Below are 16,575 nucleotides of genomic sequence, written 5' to 3' on the forward strand. Positions count from 1 at the left end.
GGTTCCAAATTGTTTATTGATTGTTTATCATGGGAAATGGGTGCATACCACCTTCTTAGGGTGGAGCAGAGATTAAATCTCTTTTGCAGGGAGGAATGTCTGGGAAGGGGAGCTTATTAGCTAAACCCTCAGGGCCTCTAGGTACCTCATTAGCATGGAGAACTCTGTTTTGGGCTATGTGACCACAGGTCACGTTTCCTCTGTGGGAAGTGGGGCACGTGTTCTGGGCCAGGAATCTGGCAGGGAACAGGGAGCCACCTACCATCTCAGGTGAGTGCCTGGGTGCCAAGGACCTTGGACCTGCTCAACCTTATAGTTTCTTGGCATGGTCTACTGTCCCACATTCTTGTGCACATACCCACAAGCAGATGCATACACAATTAAAAATAATAAAAGCAAAGCTGGGCATGCCTTTAATCCCAGCACTTGGGTGATAGAAGCAGGTAGATCTTTGAGTTCGAGGCTGGCCTGATCTACACAATGAGTTTCAGGGCAACCAGAGCTAAATAAAAAGGTCCTGTCTTGAAAAAAAACCAAAACTAATCAATCAGACAACTAACCAACCAACCAACCAACCAATCAACCAACCAACCAACCAAAAAAGTAAATCTTAGGCAGGAGAGATGGCCCAGACTTTAAGTGCTTGCTGCTCTTTCAGAGGATCCGTTTCTAGATGTTCTATTCCTTAGCATCCACTTTAATGGACTTACAAGGGTCTGTAACTCCAGTTCTAGGGGATATGAAGCTCTCTTTAGGCTTCTGTTGGTACCTACGTTCATGGCACGCACACACATAAATAAAAATAAACAGATCTTTAAAATATTAATTAGGTGCCGGACAGTGGCAGTGCACACGTTTAATTTCAGCATTCAGGAGATGGGCATGTAGATTTCTGTGAGTTTGAAGCCAGCCTGGTCTACAGAGCAAGTTTCAGGACAGCCAGGGCTGTTACACAGAGAACTCTTGTCTTGAGAAATCACAAACAAATGAACAAACAATAAAAGATGATAATGTGCTTGAGCTGGCAGGATTGCTCAGTGGTTAAGGACACTGACTGCTTTTCCAGAGGACTGGAGTTTAATTCCCAGGACCCATATGGCAACTCACAACTCTCTGTAACTCCTGTTTGAGCAGATAGGACACCCGCATACAGACATACATGCAGTCAAAACACCAATGTACACCAATGTATAAGTAAAAATAAATAAATTATTAAAACTGTTAATTAGATGTCATGATGTTAGTGACAGAGATTGGCATAGAATTAGCTGTCCATGGTGACATGTGCACATTATCCAGAGGCAAAGACAAAAAAAAAAAAAAAAAATGGGGACACGGGAATAGAAAGGAGATGGCCACTCCAAAGTTTGGAGCTGGAAAGATGGCTCAGTGGTTAAGAGTACTGGTTGTTCTTGCAGGGAATCTGGCTTCTGTTCACAGCACCCACATTGTGGCTCACAACCATCTGTAACTCCAGTTCCAGGGGATCCTTTGCCCTCTTATGGTCTCCAGAGACTCCTGTATGCACATGGCATATATACACACTCGGGCACAAACATGTCACATGCACATGTAAAATAAAATATATTTGTTGATAAACCTCTCCTCCCCTAAAATGATTTTGGTTAGTATTGTATATCACGCTATCAGCAAAGGAAGTCGGACACTGGGCGGACAGTCTGCTACTGAACTACACCTCCTCCTGTTCATTTCTCTTTTTTCTTTTGATACAGGGTCCATTCAGTCCAGGCTGGCCTCAAACTCCCCAGATAGCCACGGACGACCTCAAACTCCTCGTTCTCTTTCACTTCTGAATGCTGAGATTAGAGGTACACACCACCATGTCCAAGTTTATGAAGTGCCATGGAACAAACCTTGGGCTTTTGGGCATGCTAGCAAGCATTCTACCATGAGCCACACCCCCAGCTCCTATCATTTATACATATTCTCTGTGCCCTGTTTTCTTGGCCTATAAAATAGGCACACTGCTCATTATACATTTACCAGGGTTTAACTCAGTGCTAGAAAATGTGTGGCTGTGAAATAAAGGCCATATTCATTTTGGAAGACATTCCTAGGAGTCTGAAACCCCGTCAAATTTCCATTTGAGGCAAAACTGCCGCCTCACTGATTCCCCCCTCCTTCCTACTAAGTGAAGCTCACACCCAGGAAAACCTTGAGCTCCTTTTCCCCCCCCACTCAACACAGTTCAATGCTACAATAATCTGGATGTGTATCTTGGCCTTTTCTCCCTCCTGCCTGCTCTTCTCCCCCAGGGGGATGAGCCTAGTACTAGGCTGGAAATAGAAATGTGTTGGTGTAAAGATCAAGTCACTCGTTTGTTTTCTTGAGGGCTTCCTCCACCCTGAATTCTCAGAATTCTTGGCTCTTGATGGTGACCCCAAGGGATCTGCTCCCAAGGCTGGGGTAGTTGGGAGAATTTACACTGCAGGATTCAGGGCCTGGCCTGGTCCACAGAATGGATTGGAGTGGGGCAGGAGGTTCAGGCAGATGCATCACCATAGCCTGGTGAGATCAGGACATTCTTGTAGAGCACGAGCCTCACCACATCTTCCCCAGATACTTTGGGCCAAGCACAACAAGTTATTGGGAAATGTTGGCTTCCTCCTTCTCTCTCTTGCCTCTCCCAAGACACTGCAAGATGGAGGTGATTTACTGCATGGCTGGGGTGTAATTATGTGGTGATGGAGGCTGGGAGCTGGCTGTTGATTAAGAATAGAGTCTCTGGTACAACTGTTCCTGGTTGGGGGGGGGGGATGTTCTGAGTGGATGTTTCTAGGTTCTTTGCCTATCACTTAAAGAACTGAAAATAAAGGCTACACAGATTTGCAAAGGGATAGAAATTTATTAGAAATGAAGGGTTAGTATGGACTAGAGAGTATATATCATCAAGATTGATAGCTGGTCATAAGAGTGAGAATACTCAAGGGTATTAGGCTATGTTATGGCATAGGATCTCTTTCTTATAAAGTCTAAAGGAAGGAGGGGCTGGCTACTGTGGGGAGTGGCTTAAGGGGTTCTGTATTTTGATTGATCTATTAAATCATATGCTTATTCTTCCTACAAAACTCATCCTTTCCCATAATGCATCTGATTTTAATTATATGCATGCCCAAATATGCATAGACCTAAGCCTGTAAATAGGAGATTCTCTCTGAAAGTTTGCTTAAAGGACACAGTTTGCCTTTTTGCACATGCACCTGAAATTGGTTCACTTTGGCTGCCCCTTTTATTCTTTGTATAGGATACACTGGGAATATCGTTGACTAGAAACTGTCTGAATTAGACTGTTACTTAAGAGTGGAGAAAGCTGTATTGCTGTTAAGAGATTCAAGTATGTGTGGCCTGATATACGTAAGAGGTTCATGGGTTCTCGGTTGCTAGGCACATTGTTTGGAGAGGGATGTGAACATCGAATGGATAGGTGAAGGAGCTAGGCTGCTAAGTGCATTATGAGGAGAGAGAGAGAGAGAGAGAGAGAGAGAGAGAGAGAGAGAGAGAGAGAGAGAGAGAGAGAGAGAGAGAGAACACATAACCCTTCCCACTAGAGTCCCAGGCTACGTCACAGCATGGGTTTAAAAACACGCTGTGGGGTTGCAAGGTTGCAAGTACAACTCAGTGGTAGAGTTGTACTTACCATTACCTAAAATTTGCAAAGTCCTGGGTTACAGTGATGTATTTTGGATCCCCAGTTTTTGGTTAAAGAAAAGCCCCATGCCAAAGTTCAGGTGTGGCCAGACAGCATTTATATTAGGGTTCTCTAGGGGAATAGAACTGATAGAAGGAATATATATTTCAAATGGGATTTATTAGATTGTCTCAGTGCAGGCTGGGTAGCCCAACAATGGCTGTCTTCAGGCTGAAAAGCCTGTAGCTGCCCAGTGCTTAGCCTGGATACTTCAGTAGTCTCAGTCTGGCACTGAAGGCCTGGAGAATTCGTAGAGAGCTTCTGATCTTCAGTCTATGTTGGAATGTTGTAGAAGCTGGGTTCTGTTGTCGGTAAGAATGGCAGCAATGTTGGCAGCAACAAAGTCTATGCACTCAGCAGCCACGAGTGAAAGTGAGCAGGCAAAAGCAGCCCCACTTCTTGGAAAGGGCTATTCATTCTGGGGGAGGCTATCTGTGGTAGTTAGAATATGCTTAACCCAGGGAGTGGCATTATTTGGAGATGTATCCTTATTGGAGTAGGCGTGGCCTTGTTGGAGGAAGTGTGTCACTGTGGGTGTGGGCTTTAAGTACCTCATCCTATCTCCCTGGAAGCCAGTCCTCTCCTGTTTTCCTTCAGAACAAGATGTATAACTCTCAGCTCTTCCTACATCATGCCTGCTTGGATGCTGCCATGTTCCCTGTTTTGATTATAATGGAGTGAACCTCTGAACCTGTAAGCCAGCCCCAATTAAATGTTGTCTTAGAAGAGTTGCCTTGGTCATAGTGTCTGTTCACAGTAGTAAAACACTAACCAACAATATCCCTCTTTCATTTAATCCTTCCTGGAAACTCAGGAAACCCCTCACCTCCCATAGACCCACCCAGAGCCATGGCTCTTAGTTGATTTGAGATGCTATAAGAGAATAAAGGTACATGTAGCTCTGGTGTGGGAGACAAACAACATCTAAAAGATGAGCTTCTGTCTGTATGTCTTTCCGCTAATCTGTACAGTTGGAGAGACACAGTAGCTCTGTGTCTTCTGGCCCTCTATTTCAGGTTCTGAAAAACACCAACAAGTGGTTTTAATAATCTGGGTTTTGGATTTTGGTGTTTACATCAGTAAAGTAGGAATGTTACTAGTATGTACCTCTAGAGGGCACTGTAGTCCTTAATGCAAATTCATCCAGGACCGGTGCTTCTCAAAGTTGGACCTTTAAAGGTTTATTGCATCGTTATGGCAACTGTGCAAAAGCAACACACAACCTCATAGACTAGGGGTTGGGGTATCTCTGGCAGTGATTTTTAGAAAAGTGATTTAGTTTTGTTTTCACTTCCATAATGCTCACCTCCACTGGATGTTTTTACCAACATGCTTGGTACACAGGAACAATCTTCAGCAAACCCAGTATTTAAGCTGTAATAAACCTGTGAGCACCTAGGGTTCTGGCCACAAGAATTCCAAATGTTGCCAGGTGTAGCATTGCACACCTTTAATCGCTGCACTCTGGAGACGGCAAGTTTGAGGCTAGGCAGCTCCACATGGAGAGTTCCAGGTCAGCTAGACCTTGCCAATAAAAATCAAAACAAATGAAACAAAACAGAACCACCCCTCCCAACCCACATGTGTCCAGCAGCCTGTGCATGCTTTCTCTGGTGTCCACTGGGAATGTTAGTATGGTGCTGCTCTGCCCACCTCCCATGATTGCTACCACAACCTCTCCAAATGTGAAATCTACACTCAGCTAAATATAGTCTTGGTGAAGCCACAGGGGTGGAGGTCTTGGGAGAGATGGAGGTAGGTGTTAAAACTCTAAAGCACTGAGCTCCCCTTAACCTTTTAGTCCCCTCGGGCCCTGTGTTGGAAGGAAGGATAAAGGATAAAAGCTGGCTAAGAGTAGGTGAACTCAGAAGGCAAATGACTCTGCTTTTCCTGTTCCTGCAGAAAAGAGGACACCTGTGCCCCTTCATCCAACCATGAAAAACAAAAAAGCTGGCCTTATGAAATTTGAATTGCTCCAGGAATCTCAATGCTGGGAGAAAGAAAAGGCTGAAGCCTGGTGCCAGCCAGAGAGAGCTTGTCTCTCAGGAAGAGACTTCACCCGGTTCTGGTAAGTTGTCAGACTACCTTTCTGGAGAGACAAATTGACATAATGATGGTTCAGTAATGGGTAGGAACACCAGTTATGTATAGTTACCCTCCATTTAACTTAAACTTTGTGTCAGGACTCCAAAGATGGACTGGCAAGTCACTAGACCACTTTGTTTTTCTTACAGTTGTGAGGTGTATATAGTAATGAATGCACAGAAGAATTTTATCTTGGGATGGTAGCAATGGCAATAGTTGCTATCATCATTATCACCACCACCACCACCACCACCACCACCACCACCACCACCACCACAACCACCATCATTATTGTTTTCCTAGACAATGTAGAAACATAAGTAGCAGGCTCTGTATTTGGTATGTGTTTAGAAATACTTCATTCATTGTGCATCATATGAGTGAAGTACTTGTGCAGTGTTGTAAGTTGATGTCATGGAGGCAGAGATGTCCTATAATCCTGTTATTCCAGTGATGGAGAGATGTGTGGAAAATGTAAACATTTTGTCATTGTTGTCATCATCATTGTCATCATCGTCATCATGATCATCATGATCATCATGCAGAACTCTATTAAAATGGCAAAGAAGCCATTTAGAAGAAATTCAGATTTCTGCAGAGCCAGCAGTTCTTAAAATCACAATATATGCTCAAGTTTCATATCCTCTTAGAACTACTTCAATGTATGAATATGAGACTGAGTCCTGCTAACTCAGAGTGAGGCATAGGAACCTTCTGCATTAGGGATAACAACACTCCTCCTCCCAACACCGTGCTGGGTGTATATAATTGTTTGACTTTTGCAGAAGTAAAATGTTTTGTCTTAAAGAAATTCATTGGCTTATATGATCATGCTTTTTTGAGATCCCAGGTTCATCTGTCACAGGTGGGAAGTAGAGACAGTTGGATTCCCAGAAGCTCTCACTGCAAAGCTCCAAACCAATAAAAGGCTCAGTCTCAAAAAAAGTGGAAGGCACCTGAGGACCAACACCTGAGGCTGTCCTGACTTCAACATGTCCTATACACACGTATCCCTGTATCCCACCCTTGTGTGAATATGCACTTGTACATGCCTGTGCACACACATGAACAACAGATTTGGGAAAGTTCATTGCAAAGTGGGCAAGTATCTTGTCTGTTGAATACTCAAAGCTTTCTTGCCTTTCTAGAAACCTCTTTATTGGCATGATGCCCTACATGCAGATTTGAGTAAGAAGTTTTTCATCCATGTGGCTTCCCATCTGCTTCACTGTGCTCAATTTACTACCAGCAGCTGGGTCAGCTGGCCACTATTCAATTTGACACAAGAATGTAAGAGATGAAGCAATAACAGATGGTCTTTTCTGCCTACTGAGTGTTGAGATTAAAGGAGTGTGCTGTGGGACAACCTGGGTTGACTTCAAAGTTGAGAGACTCCTGTGCTGGAATGACAGACTTGCACCCCCACATCCAATTTGAATGAATGAGTTATATCCCATGTAGTCTACTTATAATGATGCCTGAGACTACATATGTGATGGTCATGGTATAATATGTATTCTTCACACCAGATAGCTTATGTTGATTGATCTTGTACTTGGGTCAGTTGCTCCAGTATTCAATAATCATTCAGAAGTAGGCATGGGCCATAGGTCTGTGGCTTAATGGAGTGCTAGGAAGGGAACACATCTGTGTAGCCAACACACATTTGAAGAAGTAGAATGTCACCAGTATCCAAGAAGCAAGCCTGATTCCCTTCCCAACAAGAATAGGAACTTGTGACTCACTAATTCCTTTGCTAGTTGTCTAGTTTCATTTCTGTTGCAGTGATAAACAACACTAAAAACTCAGCCCCTTCCGCCCCTCACCTGGGCCTGCTGCCTTGAACAGACACCCGCCTGGTCTGCTCCTGTGTGGACACCGGATCCCAAAACATCCTAGAGGAACCACTGAACCCAGAGCAGCAGGTAAGAACACTCACACACTGCCATACACCTGCCCCAGAACCATAACTGGGTGCAGGCAGTGCCCAGGTTCCAGCAGACAGCCAAACCCTGCTCCTGTGGAACACCACTCCCCTTCTGCCCCTCGCCTGGGCCTGCTCCCTTGAGCAGACACCCGTCTGGTCTGCTCCTGTGTGGATACCAGATCCCGAGACATCCTAGAGGACACATTGCAGTCAGAGAAGTGGACACCTTCTCTGGTGGTCTGCTACCCTACCGTGGAGACACCACATCCTGAGACAACCTAGAGGAGCCACTGTACTCAAAGCAACTGGAGCTCAGGATTAAAAGATCACAGAGACATCTGGACCCTGAGAAGTTCAGACCCAAGCAAGATAACTGGAAAGGCAGGCTCCAGTCAGAGAGAGTGAGTGCAGGTAGCACTAAAGTTAACCAGATGGTGAAAGGCAAGCAAAAGAAACCAAAGTTACTTGACATCATCAGAACCCAGTTCTCCCACCTTAGCAAGCCCTGGACACACCATCACACTGGAAAAGCAGGATTCAGAATTAAAATCACTTCTCATGATGATGATAGAGGACTTTAAGAAGGACATAAATAACAATCTCAAAGAATTTAAGGAGAACACAGGTAGACAGGTAAAAGCCCTTAAAGAGGAAACACAAAAATTCCTTAAAGAATTGCAAGAAAACACAACCAAACAGGTGAGGGAATGAAACAAAACCATCCAGGATCTAAAAATGGAAGTAGAACCAATAAAGAAATCACAAAGGGAGACTACCCGGGAGAAAGAGAACCTAGGAAAAAGATCAGGAGTCATAGACACAAGTATCACCAACAGAATACAAGAGATAGAAGAGAGAATCTCATGTGCAGAAGATACTATGGAAGACATTGACATAACTGTCAAAGAAAATACAAAATACAAAAAGCTAATAACCCAAAACATCCAGGAAATCCAGGACACAATGAGAAGGCCAAACTTAAGGATAATAGGTATAGATGAGGGGGAAGACTCCTAACTTAAAGGACCAGTAAATATCTTCAACAACATTATAGAGGAAAACTTCCCTAACCTACAGAAAGAGATGTCCATAAATATACAAGAAGCCTACAGAACTCCAAATAGCCTAGACCAGAAAAAAAAATACCTCCCGCCACATAATAATCAAAACATCAAATGTACAAAACAAAGAAAAAATACAAAAAGCAGTGAGGGAAAAAGGTAAAGTAACATATAAAGGCAGACCTATAAGAATTACACCAGACTTCTCACCAGAGACCATAAAAGCCAGAAGATCCTGGACCGATATCATATAGATCCTAAGAGAACACAAATGCCAGCCCAGACTACTATACCCAGCAAAACTCTCTATCAATATTGATGGAGAAACCAAAATATTCCATGATAAAACCAAATTTACACAATATCTTACCACAAATCCAGCACTTCAAAGGATAATTGATGGAAAACTCCAACACAAGGAGGGAAACTACAACCTAGAAAAAGCAAGAAAGTAATCTTCCAACAACCCCAAAAGAAGATAGTTACACAAACATAATTCCACCTCTAATAACAAAAAAAATAACAGGAAGCAACAATAATTTTTCCTTAATATCTCTTAATATCAATGGACTCAATTCTCCAATAAAAAGATGTAGAATATCGTAGACTATCAGACTGGATACATAAACAGGACCCAGAATTTTGCTGCATAAAGAAATGCACCTCTGTGAAAAAGACAGGCACCTGAAATGTAAATAAAATATCCAATAAAAAAACCAAAAAAAACCCCAACAAAACAAAACAAACAAACAAAAAAGAATGGTACAGGTCTGCAGGAGGGATAGGCAATTGCTGCCCAGTGGCCATCTAACTACAGTGTACCACCTCACCTGCAGCTAGAGGTGCTTAGCTGCTTCTTTGAATCCATGAATGGGAAGCTTAAAGCATACATTGCACCTCACACAATAATAGTGGGGGACTTCAATACCCACTCTCAGCAACTGACAGATGATGGAAACAAAAAATAACTGAGACACAATGAAACTAACAGAAGTTAGGAACCAAATGGATTTAACTGTTATCTATAGAACATTTCATCCTAAAACAAAAGAATATACCTTTTTCTCAGCACCTCATAGTACCTTCTCCAAAACAGACAATATAATTAGTCACAAAACAGGCCTCAACAGATACAGAAAGATTGACATAATCCCTTGTACCCTATCAGACTACCATGGACTAAGGCTGGTCTTTAATAATGACAAAAACAATGGAAAGCCCACATACATGTGGAAACTGAACAATGCTCTACTTAATGATGACTTGGTCAAAGAAGAAATAAAAAAAAAGAAATTAAAGACTTTTTAGAATTCAATGAAAATGGGGACACATCATACCAAAACGTGTGGGACTCCATGAAAGCGGTATGAGGAAATGTGAGGAAAACTCATAGCTCTAAGTGCCTACAAAAAGAAACTGGTAAGAGCATACAGTAACAACTTGACAGCACAACTGAAAGTGTTAGAACAAAAAGAAGCTGATATACCCAAGAGGAGTAGATGGCAGGAAATAATCAAACTCAGGGCTGAAATCAACCAAGTAGAAACAAAACAGATCTATACAAAATATCAAAAAACCAGGAGCTGGTTCTTTGAGAAAATCAACTAGATAGATAAATTCTTAGCCAGACTAATCAAAGGGCACAGAGACAGTATTCAAATTAATAAAATCAGAACTTAAAAGGGAGACATAACAACAGAAACTGAGGCAATTAAAAAAATCATCAGATCCTACTAGAAAGGCCTATACTCAACAAAATTGGAAAATCTGGATGAAATGGACAATTTTCTAGACAGATACCAATTATCAAAATTAAATCAGGAGCAGATAAACCATCTAAACAGTCCCATAACCCCTAAAGAAATAGAAGCAGTCATTAAAATTCTCCCCACCAAAAAAGTCTGGGACCAGATGGTTTCAGTGCAGAATTCTATCAGACCTTCCAGGAAGACCTAATACTAATTATCTTCAAACTATTCCACAGAATAGAAACAGAAGGAACAATACCCAATTTTTTCTATGAAGCTGTAATTACGCTCATACCTAAACCTCAGAAAGACCCAACAAATAAAGAGAACTAAAGACCAATCTCTCTTATGAATATTGATGCAAAAATACTCAATAAAATTTTTGCAAACCGAATCCAAGAACACATCAAAACAATCATCCATCATGATCAAGTAGGCTTTATCCCAGGAATGCAGGGATGATTCAATATTCAGATATCCATCAATGTAATCCACTACATAAATAAACTGAAAGAAAAAAATCACATGATCATCTCACTAGATGCTGAGAAAGCATTTGACAAAATTCAATATCCCTTCATGTTAAAAGTCTTGGAAAGATCAGAAATTCAAGGCCCATACCTAAACATAATAAAAGCAATATACAGCAAGCCAGTAGCCAACATCAAACTAAATGGAGAGAAACTTGAAGCAATCCCACTAAGATCAGGGACTAGACAAGGCTGCCCACTCACACCCTACCTATTCAATATCATACTGGAAGTCCTAGCTAGAGCAATTAGACAACAAAAGGAAATCAAAGGGATACAAGTAGGAAAGGAAGAAGTCAAAATTTCACTATTTGCAGATGATATGATAGTATACTTCAGTGACCCTAAAACTTCCACTAGAGAACTCCTAAACCTGATAAACAACTTCAGCAAAGTGGCTGGATAAAAATCAACTCAAACAAATCAGTAGCCTTCCTCTATTCAAAAGATAAACAGTCTGAGAAAAAATTAGGGAAATGACACCCTTCACAATAGTCACAAACAACATAAAATACCTTGGAGTGAATCTAACCAAGCAAGTAAAAGATCTGTATGACAAGAGCTTCAAGTCTCCGAAGAAAGAAATAGAAGATTTCAGAAGATGAAAAGATCTCCCATGCTCCTGGATTAGCAGGATTAATTTAGTAAAAATGGCAATCTTACCAAAAGCAATCTACAGATTCAAGGCAGTCCCCATCAAAATTTCAAATTAATTCTTCATAGAGATAGAAAGAGCAGTTTGCAAATTCATTTGGAATAACAAAAACTCAGGATAGTGAGAACTATTCTTAACAATAAAAGAACCTCTGGGGGAATCTCTGACCTCAAACTGTACTACAGAGCAATAGTGATAAAAATTGCATGGTATTGGTACAGAGACAGGCAGGAAGATCAATGGAATAGAATTGAAGATCCAGAAATGAACCCACACATCTATGATCACTTGATCTTTGACAAAGGAGCTAAAACCATCCAGTGGAAAAAGGACAGCATTTTCAGCAAATGGTGTTGGTTCAACTGGAAGTTAGCATGTAGAAGGATGCAAATCAATTCATTCTTATCCCCTTTTGCTAAGCTCAAGTTTAAGTGGATAAAGGACCTTCACATAAAACCAGATACACTGAAATTAATAGAAGAGAAGGTGGGGAAGACCCTCGACAGGGAAAAAGTTCCTGAACAGAACACCAATGGCTTATGCTCTAAGATCAAGAATTGACAAATGGGACCTCATAAAACTGCAAAGCTTCTGTAAGGCAAAGGGCATTGTCTGTAAAACAAAACGGCAACCAACAGATTGGGAAAAGATCATTACCAATCATACATCTGATAGAGGGCTAATATCCAATATATACAAAGAACTCAAAAAATTATACTCCAGACAGAATGCTCAAGAGAACAAATAAAGTGACAAAGTGTGGGACAGAAAGTCAAGGAGGGGCCATCGGGAGACCACTCTACCTTGATATCTGTCCCATGTGCAGTCACCAAAGATAGACGCTAATATGGATGTCAGGAAGTGCATGCTGACAGGAGCCTGATGCATCTGTCTCCTGGAAAGTCTGCCAGAGTCTGACATATCCAGAGGAGGATGCTCACAGATACCCATTGATCTGATCAAGGGTTCCCAATGAAGAAGTTAGAGGACTGAAGGAGCTGAAAGAGTTGGTGGCCCCAAGAGGAAAGCAACAGTGCCAGCCAACCAGAGCTCCCCAGGGTCTAAACTACCAGCCTGGGAGCACAAAGGGAGGCACCCATGACTTCACCTGTATACTTAGGGGAGGATGGCCTTGTCAGGCATGGGTGAGAGAGAAGATCCCTGGTCCCATGATGGCTGAACACTGAGCAGGGAGGAACTTGAGGGTGGGGTGGGGAAGGTGGGGGTAGATTGGGGCACACCCTTGTGGAGGCAGGAGGGGGAACTGGATAGGGGGTTCCTGGCTGGTGGGGGGGAATGGGGTGAGGGGATAAAATCTGAAATGTATTTTAAAGAAATAAAAAGAAAGACTGTATTGTAGGCTTCATGAATTGCTGAAAGAGACAGGGCACAAGGGAAAAAAAAAATTATACTCCAGACAACCAAATAACCCTATTAAAAATGGGGTACAGAGTTAAACAAAGAATTCTCAACTGAGGAAACCCGAATGGCTGAGAAGCACCTCAAGAAATGCTCAACATCCTTAGTCATCAGAGAAGTGCAAATCAAAACAACCCTGAGATACCACCTCACACCTGCCAGAATGGCTAAGATAAAAAATTCAGGTGATAGATGCTCATGAGGATGTGGAGAAAGAGGAACACTTCTCCATTGTTGGTGGAATTGCAAGCTGGTACAACCACTCTTGAAATCAGTCTGATGGTTCCTCAGAAAATTGGACAGAGCATTACCTGAGGATACAGCTATACCACTTTTGGGCATATACCCAGAAGATGCTCCAACATATAACAAGGACATATGCTCCACTATGTTCATAGCAGCCTTATTTATAATAGCCAGAAGCTGGAAAGAACCCAGATGTCCTTCAACAGAGGAATGGATACAAAAAATGTGATATATTTACACAATGGATTATTATTCAGCTATTAAAAGTAATGAATTCGAGAAATTCTTAGGTAAATGGATGGAACTAGAAATTATCATCCTGAGTGAGTTAACCCAATCACAAAAGAACACACATGGTATTTACTCACTGATAAGCAGATGTTAGCCCAAAAGTTTCGGATAGCCAAGAGTCAACACACAGACCACATGAAGTTCATGAAGAAAGAAGACCAAGTGTAGATGCCTGGGTCCTACTTAGAAAGAGTAACAAAATTACTCAAGGGAGCAAATATGGAAACAAAGTGTGGGACAGAAACTGAAGGAGGAGCCACCTGGAGACCATTCTACCTGGGTATCCATCCCTGGTACAGTCACCAAAGGTAGGCACTGATGTGGATGGCAGAAGTGCATGCTTACAGGAGTCTGATATAGCTGTCTCCTTAGAGGCCTGCCAAAGGCTGACACATTCAGAGGCAGATACTCACAGCTAACCACTGACCTGATCAAGGGTTTTCCAAAGGAGATGTTAGAGAGAAGATTGAAGGAACAGAAAGGGTTTGTGGCCCCATGAGGAGAGCAACAATACCAACCAACCAGAGCTCCCCAAGGTCTAAACTACCAGCCTGGGAGCACATAGGGAGGGACCCGTGATTCTATCTGTACATGAAGGGGAGGATGGCCTTGTTGGGCATAGGTGGGAGAGGAGATTCTTGGTCCCATGAAGGATGGACACCGAGTGGGAGGGAATTCGAGGGTAGGGAGGTGGGAGTGGGGTGGTAGGTGGGGGCACATCCTCATAGAAGCATGAGGAGGGGGGATGGGATAGGAGATCCCTGGGTAGTGGGGGTAAGGGGGGCTAGGGGATAAAATCTAAAATGTAAATATAATATCCAATAAAAAAACTCAGATTAGAGGAGGAAGGGACTACTTTATCTCACAGTTTCAGGGAAGTTAAGGCAGTAGCCTCAAACAACTCTTCATATTATACCCATTGTCATGAGCAGAGAGAAATGAATGCATGTATGCTCATTTGCTTAATTGTCCTCAGCCCAATTTCTCTATTCTTATACAGTTCAGGATCTCCTATATAGGGAATGGTGCTGCCCATAGTGGGCTGTGTGTTCCCACATCAATTAGTGTCAATAAGAAAATACCCCATAGACAGACCCACAGGCCAACACAATGCAGACATCAACACTCTTTTCCCAGGTGATTTTAGGTTGTTTCAAGCTGACAGTTAAAGATAACTAGCACACTAGGAGTTTCTGCAAGATATATAAAAATATGCCTATAAAATTGCTTGTAAAAAAAGAAATATAAAGAAGTTGAAAATTGTTAAGGCTTGTCTAGCCTGCCATTTGATGCTGTTACTAATATCATAAGGAAACTTTCATATGTGCTCTTACTAGAAAACTTTCTTATGCCAAGTTGATTGCATACTCTGTTATGTTCTATGTTTTAGTGTTTTTGAAACCAGTCACAATAAAAGTCAGTTAGAACTTCTTTGTATTTAACCATGATAAACTTGGACCTGAACCAACCACCAGGCAGCACTTTTTCACCTATGTATAAATTTTTATGTTTTTTTTGCTTTTATAGGCTGCTTCTGGGATGGACCCCAACATAAGAGAGATGCTCGCATTGATACAAGAAGCTATTTGGAATAAAATTTCCATTTTGAGTGGGGGTGGAGTAAAGTTGAAGTTGCCAAGTCCTCCCTGGGAACTGACACACTGGTTGGCAGAAACTGACATGCATGTGGGTAACTGACATCCTGGTTGGCAAGTTAAGACATGAATGTTAGGCAAGGCAAGTTCACTGGCACAGTTGAATACCTCAACCAATGGGAGCAGGATAAGGATACAACAATGACATGTTCCTAAGGAAATCCCCTATTTCTAAATCCTGATTGCAGGAATAACTTGGTACATATGTTTGTGGATTTCAGAGCTAAAAGGATCTGTTGAATCCTGGCTCAAGGTGACAGCTGATTCCCAATTCTGGTCTTTAGCCCTAATTGATCAGTCTTAGGGTGGGGTGTTCAATAAACCATCAGTGTTTGACTGAAATTAGTGTCTAAGTGGTTTGTGCAGTGATTCCCAGACCCCAACAGAAATATCTGAAATATTCACTAATAGGGTAATGGATACACAATCGTATTATCATGCTTTGGAATTCTATTTATTAAAAGAAAGGGATGCCTATCATATCTGAAATAACAAATCTTGAAGGCATTATTCCATGTGACAGGTCTCACAAAAAACATATATTGTGTGATTCTACCCAGCACACAATATATGAAATGGGCAAAATTAACCCAGTATGGGAGAAAACTCAGAGCGATGGTTTCCTGTTGCAGGATATTTGATCGCACTGTGAATCCCAAGATTGTGTTGTTTTCTGCAAAAATCTGTTTCTAGTTGTGGTGTGGCTCAGTCCTTTACACACACCTTTAATCCTCCTGGCTAAAATATACATATCCCCTTTGTGCACACCTTTAATCCCAAACAATTAAGATAAAGTTAGTTTGTAGAAGGAAGCAGGCATGTTTGAAAGTGACATCGAATTGAGTGGCAGACAAAGTGATGAATCAGAGAAAGATTTGACAGAATAGGATATGTCCAACTCTCAATGAGAGGGAAAAGAGGCTGCTTAAGAGAGAGAGGAGTGCAGAGAGAAAAAAAGTGAGAAAGTGGCTTTTACCAGGACAGTTTTACAGAGACAGGTTGAAGAGTGAACAAGCTAGGCACAGGTAAAGCCAAAAGGAGCCAGAGAATGAGAAGGAGCCAGAAGATTAGAAAATATGGCCAAAGTCAGTATGATGCCTCTTATGGTCTGACTCCCCTTAGAACAGATGTTGCCATTTTGTTCCATGCCTGCCAGCTGTATGGAGGCTAGAGGCTTACAGGACTAGGCTTAGGTTAGAAGACTGAGGCAGTAAGCCTCCTAGATGACAATTACTACAGGAGAATAAAA

The 16,575-nt window shown here is 42.0% G+C and overlaps 1 long non-coding RNA gene across 1 annotated transcript; it reads left to right on the top strand.

Moving 5' to 3' along the window:
- Nucleotides 1-5,617: 5,617 nt before the first annotated feature.
- Nucleotides 5,618-15,699, top strand: LOC143442188 (uncharacterized). The gene is made up of 3 exons (XR_013110198.1): nt 5,618-5,777; nt 7,580-7,719; nt 15,199-15,699. It is a non-coding gene; the product is annotated as an uncharacterized LOC143442188 (long non-coding RNA).
- The last annotated feature ends 876 nt before the right edge of the window (nt 15,700-16,575 follow it).

Source organism: Arvicanthis niloticus, chromosome 5 (assembly GCF_011762505.2).
Source record: "Arvicanthis niloticus isolate mArvNil1 chromosome 5, mArvNil1.pat.X, whole genome shotgun sequence".
Taxonomy (NCBI): domain Eukaryota; kingdom Metazoa; phylum Chordata; class Mammalia; order Rodentia; family Muridae; genus Arvicanthis; species Arvicanthis niloticus.